The 6,781-nt window shown below is 45.7% G+C and overlaps 1 protein-coding gene across 31 annotated transcripts in view; it reads right to left on the bottom strand.

Moving 5' to 3' along the window:
* The window catches only part of RAD51B (RAD51 paralog B), a 790,317-nt gene that overhangs the window by 282,247 nt on the left and 501,289 nt on the right, over window positions 1–6,781 (bottom strand). The window lies entirely within an intron of this gene.

The following is a 6,781-nucleotide window of genomic DNA, read 5'->3' as shown; positions in this document are numbered from 1 at the left end:
CCAGGTGCATTTGAACTGCACATTCTGAATCAAACAGGAGTTTAATAAGGTGCAGGCGCTACAAGTTACCTGGATGCTATCCATCTGAGACTGCTGCAATGCAAAAGAAATGAAAATAACAGCCTTTCTATCAGCCAGCATCCCTCCTGCTTCGTCTCAGGGTTTGTCCACCTGCCAACACACATTTATTTCTGTGTGTCTTCAGTTAAACATGGAACTGGAGTTTGAGGGGAACGGGTCAACAGTTTAACTTCCCTGAGGAAAAAGCACCTGCCATCGCTGATTACCATCGCTTGAACTGCTTTGTGATTTAAAGGCCATAACTAAATTTGGTATTTCGGTACTCTTTTCACTTCTGCTAGAGGCCCAGACCTGAACAGGAGAGATGATGATATCACTGCACAGTTTCCTCTCAACTCCATGTTTCCCATGTCACAAAGCAGCCTTTGGGCATCCGAAGTTGCATATGTGGCCTCTGTTCCTAGGACACCTTTGCAGGCAATTAGTGATACCTTTGCAGCAAAGTTAGAAAGGCAGGGCTGAATGAGAGGCAAACACAATCCCCTTCCCACTGCTTGATAGGAAATCCTCCCGGGATGAGAAAAGAGAGAGAATTCCATAAAGAGGAGTTTGGGATTGGCTTTCAAAACCTCTAATAGGAGTTCCCAGTGTGGCTCAGTGAGTTACAAACCTGACTAGTATCCATGAGGATGCAGGTTCCATTCCTGGCCTCACTCAGTGGGTTAAGGATCTGGCGTTGCCAGGAGCTGTGGTGTTGGTTCCAGTGCAGCTGGAATCTGGTGTTGCTGTGGCTGTGGTGTAGGCCAGCAGCTCCAGCTCTAATTCGACCCCTGGCCTGGGAATTTCCATATGCTGCAGGGAAAAGGAACAACAACATACCTTTAATACTAGAGGCACCTGCAATCCAGGGAGACTGGAGGAGATAGTAAAGGGTCAAAGGCGTGCTAGGCAGCATCAGGGCAGATGGAAAGGACCAGAAGAGCAAGCTCTCTGTCATCCCCTGCCATTCAAATTCCTGGATGAGCTCTGCACGGACTGAATGGGGGAGGAAATCTGCCCAAGTAGCCGTAACTCCTGCCATCCAGAGAGGGGTGAGATATTTAGCACCAAGGAGAGGAATGGGCAATGGTATGTTATTGCTACATTTGTATGAGTCATTGGCTCATAAATGCTTTATATCCTGCCTCGATCGTTCGTCATTCGAGTGGGGAACTTAACCCGGTTGTCTATGGAGCTGTTCCTGATTTGCCCTGGTGGAAAGGGTTAAGCAGGTCAAAGGATACTTAACCTCCAATATTTGAATCTTCTGCTTTTCATGAGTGGGCGAGACGCTGAGCAGATGGAGCCCTCGGCAGGAGAGCAGGGCCTGGTTTCTGCCAATCATTTCTATGTGGCTGTATGTAAGTCCCTGCTTTTATCTCAAAGTTTTCATTTGCCAAAAAAAAAAAAGAAAGAAAGAAAAAAGGAGGCAACGATAATGTCCAAAGTATTTTGCCCTAAATATTGATGAGAGCACATCTGAAGAACCTGCAAATTCTGGAAAGGGTGCTGAGGAAATGGAGCAGATGAAGTGATTAAGGGACCACGTTAAGTGACCACAGTAAGTGGCTCAAAGCAGAGATGCTAGAGCCAAGCTCTGGGTTTCAATTCTGGCTCTGCCACTTATTCGCTGTTTGCTTTTGGACAAACCACTTAACCTCTCAGTGTGTGCAAATTAGAGCTAGTAAGAGTTCCTACCTCTGAGTACCTACCACTGAGTTACTGCTCAGTGAGTTCATTTATGTTGAATGCCTAGAGCGGTATCTGGCAATGTTAGTACACGTTTCTATTAACGAGCACAGCATACTTTCATTTTAGAGTTGGAAAAGACTTCACAAAATAGCTAGTCCTTTTCAGCAAACACTCTTTTTTTTTTTTTTTTTTTGTCTTTTTGCTATTTCTTTGGGCCGCTCCTGCAGCATATGGAGGTTCCCAGGCTAGGGGTCGAATCGGAGCTGTAGCCACTGGCCTACGCCAGAGCCACAGCAACTCGGGATCCGAGCCGCATCTGCAACCTACACCACAGCTCACAGCAATGCCGGATCGTTAACCCACTGAGCAAGGGCAGGGACCAAACCCACAATCTCATGGTTCCTAGTCAGATTCGTTAACCACAGCGCCACGACGGGAACTCCTCAGCAAACACTCTTTTGCAGATGAGAAGACCAAGGGCCAGAGAGGTCAAAATAAGTGCATAGAAGTGACTTGCAGATCCCACCCAGCTTGTCCGAAGAGAAGGTCACATTCCTGAAAAACTCTTCTCAGAAAAGTGCCATGAGTGTCATCACTGGATGTTCCTAATGCAAGACTAGGACCAGACATAAGACATGTCCTCCTGGGTATTGTCTTGGGGGACCAATTAGGCTTACTCATTCTTAGCTTCCTGATGGGCTCTTGTGCTCATCAGTGTTTTTAGGAGGAGTGGAGGAGCACCTGGCTGATGGAACATACACACGGTACCCTCAAACTCCCCAGGCGGTCAGTCTGAAATTGCCATTGCCTTGAGGGGGTGCTAGGAGGGAAGCGGCTGCTTGCGGATGAAAGGCCAAACTCTATCACACTGGCTCTAAGAGTTTTTGGAAGGATGAGCTGAGTCCAAAGCAGAGCTTCCACTGTTCTTGTGGGGACTGAGGGAAGGCTTCGCCTGGACGTGATGCTGCAGTGAAGGCTGCAGGCCTGGGAAGCTGCCCATCGCAGGAGGCGGCAGCCCAGCTGATGGGAGAGTCAGGCTGAGCAGTCCCACTGTTCCCCGGAGACCTGGATCCAGCGCATAGCCAGGGGACGTGAGCAGGAACACAATGTGGTGTCCGAGCTAATGACTTAGCAAAACAGAGACAGATGGCCATTGCAGTAACTTAACGCTCCCGTCTCTGTTTGCAACCAGCTCCCACTAGCTTCTCCCCCGTCCTCACACTACCTAACGACCCAGCCCTCTCTGTCCATCTTGGAAGATCATGGTCACAGACAAACCATCCTGTCTAAAAAAAATAAAATAAAATAAAAAAGCTGTGACATGCTTTCTAAATATAACCGTAGCCCACAGGTGGGGTGCAGGGGAGGGGAGGAGGTCTCTAGAGAGACACTGACCTTTGGTTCCAGGAAAAAGGCAAAGTTAATTTGACTGAATTCTTGTGATTGTATACTCGACATATAATTCCTAACAACTGCATAAAAGGTACACAGCTGCAAGAATGCTCATAGGGGTATAACTTACAACCTGCGGATGAACACATGAAAAGGGAACTTTTATTCTGACCCCCAAATAAGTTTCCTTTAGTCAGAGCTATAGACTGTGGAACAGTTTCCTTCTTAAGCATTTATCACATGCGATAAATGAGGCTCGCGCATACCGAGAGCAGACTTTGACACTGGGGGAGGCAAACAACTGCTTTACAGTTTATTTACTGCTCTTTTAAAGTTTTTTCTTTTTTCCCTGTTTCTTTTTCAATGGTCATTGTTTCCAGGTGGCATTACTGTGCCAGCTGCTCAGAGACTCACCTGGCACAGAGGCCAGCCAGGACTGGGCCATATTGGAAAATCCTGTCTCATACTTTCAAAAGTTGGTTCATTTTTATAATAATCTCTTTAATAATCAAACTCCAGTAGGTAAACAACCGAAGACCCTTGGGAAGCAAAAGAAGTTTTAAAATAAATCCCTGACTGAAGCATTTTGGTAAATGTCCCCCCCACCCCCCAACCCAAAGTTTACCTATTTATCACCTTCAATAAGGTAATAAGAAACTTAAAAAAATTAAGCGAAACTTCACTGATGCAAATGGGTTTTGCTTTCACAAAGTGAAAAGCTGACTCATGAGAAGAAACTGAAGCGGTCACTGAATTATTCAATAGGCCTAAATAGGGATATTGAGAAAGACGCTTGAAGCAAAAAGTATACACCTCATCCCTGCTCATCTCCCAAACTTCCCCACCCAGCGGGGTCACTACCCGCTTACCTCTGTCTTCCTAGAATAGGGCCCCAGGACTCATATAGTCAAAGCGTCAGCTGGAAGGTCTGTGGCTTGCCAGCCAGCAGAGTCAACTTTAGACCCAAGGATGTCTGGGGAAATGTTTATATTCTACTCCTGACCATAGACCTGATCATGAGGGGCAGCAAAATATGCTGGTGGAGACCTTGAGCATTGGGTATGGAAAGTAACACTGTGAGGGAACCGAATGCAACCTCTCTAGAAGTGGAACCTTCACTGTGGGACACACTTGCCAACCCCAAGGGCCAGCTGTTGTTCATGGGAAGTAACCAGACACAACCTCCCCGTAAAAAGAGGAGGGTATCCTGAAGAAGTGAAACTGGTGCGCTATCCTCATCTAGTTCAGTTGCATTTCCTGCGTTGTACACTATACGGTTTCACAGCTTCATCACTGCTGGCATTTGGGGCTGGACCGAGTCTTGGTTGTAGGGGGCTGTCTTATGCACTGTAGGATGTTTAGGGGTGGCCTACAGAAGCATCCCCCTCCAGCTTCATAGCCCCTGGAGTGGTACGACCATTCCAGGTTGAGAACAAGCGGTACACCAGGATACACCACAGGGCTAAAAATTCTGAAAAAGCTTGAATGGGAAACATTGTAAACTTACGGCCGATGCTTTGAAAAGGTAACTAATTAGCTTGTTTAAAAAAAACCAGTTAAATAATTAGCTTGTATTTTTATCTTGCTTATTAATAAGACTCCAACTCAGAAGCATCCAAAGAGAATAAAATACAGAAGGAGAATCAGCAGCAAAGAGGCACTGATGGCTCCAATGGGGAGAAATTCAAGAGCAAGTGAAGAATTAATTGATTTTTTTTTCAGTTGGTTTCTTATCTGGAAAGAAGGATTAGAGTAAAGTAAAGGAATACAATGAATATAAAAAGTCCAGCTGGTATCAGAAAGCACAGCGGTCTGAGTCTAAAGACCAGCAGGGATGGGCCCAAAAGCCATGAGTCAGCGTGCTAGTGATTTAACAAGAGGTTCCCACCACCCCCCCAACTTGTCCCCAGGAGTCCTTTCAGGCTTTAACCAGGTCACCTTCATGTCCCAGGAAGCTATCCACATACCATCAGAAGAACATGTCTTTAAAGTGGTTTTTAGGAGTTCCCGTTGTGGCACAGTGGTTAACAAATCTGACTAGGAACCCTGAGGTTGCAGATTCGATCCCCGGCCTCGCCCAGTGGGTTAAGGATCTGGCGTTGCCATGAGCTGTGGTGTAGGTCGTAGATGTGGCTCGGATCTGGCATTGCTGTGGCTCTGGTGTAGGCCAGCCGCTACAGCTCTGATTCGACCCCTAGCCTGGGAACCTCCATATGCTGTGGATGCGGCCCTAGAAAAGACAAAAATAAAATAAAAAAATAAAGTGGTTTTTAGAATAATCAGAATGCCTTTCTACTGGTCCAATCAGTGAGATGGCTGGTCCAAGTTAAAGCCAGATAAGGAAATATAACCTTGAAATCTTAATTTCATTCACATTGGTGAGCAAATTAACTATTTTGAGTGACATTTAAAGAGTATTAAGGAGTTCCCCAGTGGCACAGTGGGTTAAGGATCCAGTACTGTCACTACAACAGCTCAGGTTGCTACTGTGGCATGGGTCAATCCCCAGGCCAGGAATATCCACGTGCCACAGGCACAGCCAAAAAATAAAAAAAAAAAAAAAAATAAAGAACATAAAGTTTTTGTGGGACTGGACTTAGCAGCCTGCCTGCCTAAGTGTCATCTGCAATTGCTATTCTTTGAGTGACTGGATGAAGAAATGGTTTTAGAATCATTATAAGGAAACTCTACTCTATGGCATATAAATATTCACCATGATCAACTGAAGGAAATTAGCAAATAAAGTCAGTATTGCTTTAAGTGCAGCTCACGTTAGCAAAATTAAGCGACAAGGAAAAATACATTTCTCAGGGCTGATTCTCTGGTAAAAGGGACAGACTAGAATTCTGGTGGGCCAGATTCTAAACTAGCTAACTTGCTGTGTGATGCTAAAAGTCACTTACTGTCAGAGGGACTTGGTTTCCTCCTCCAGAATAAGAAATTCACTTCCAGCAGCTAAGTTTGGCAACTGATAGGGTGTAGAAGAGAATATATAGGGAAACTGGAAAAATTGAGGGATTTAAAATAAACATGAAACTGATTTCATGGCTTAGGTTCTGCTCTTTTAATGTAGAAGCCTATCAATAGATGTTGGCCAAAGTCCCTCTGTTGATTAGATCTAACTTAGAAGGACTGAAGTGCCTGCCTCATTTATTTTGACAAGACTGGAGTCACTACTGTTTCAAACTGAAGGTGGCCCCACGTGGGTTTCTCCAAACACAGTCTTGATGGAGGGAGAATTAGCACACGGTTTTCCTCCTTCGATCCAAGAAGTCTAACCTAACATCAAGAACCCTGAGATTGCAACCACAGATTTGAATTACGTTTTCACTGAAATGGCACTGGGGTGGTGGTGGCAGCCCAGCTTCTGAGGATTCTGGCAGAGACGTGGCCCAGAGACTTGGCTTGTCTGGGTTTCTTTTTCAACCGATGACTCTCGCCGGGTCTGTTAAAAGCCAGGGATCCCTACTCCAGCCCCCGCTCCATCCGTCTGTGGGGAATTATAATATGATTAAATCCTCTTAATTATGCACACACACTGACATCCTGAGGAAACCGATGAAAACTACCTGGCAGAAAGCATAGGTGTAGATTCACTCCAACCATCTGGGGCCTGCTGGGGCACTAACCACAATCC

The sequence above is a fragment of the Sus scrofa genome, chromosome 7, assembly GCF_054392235.1.
Source record: "Sus scrofa isolate SSC_HxYL_T2T_F1_AM1 chromosome 7, Sscrofa_HxYL_maternal_Yorkshire_Landrace_v2.0, whole genome shotgun sequence".
Taxonomy (NCBI): domain Eukaryota; kingdom Metazoa; phylum Chordata; class Mammalia; order Artiodactyla; family Suidae; genus Sus; species Sus scrofa.
The sequence above is the reverse complement of the archived record's forward strand: the minus strand, read 5'-3'. Positions and strand labels throughout refer to the sequence as shown.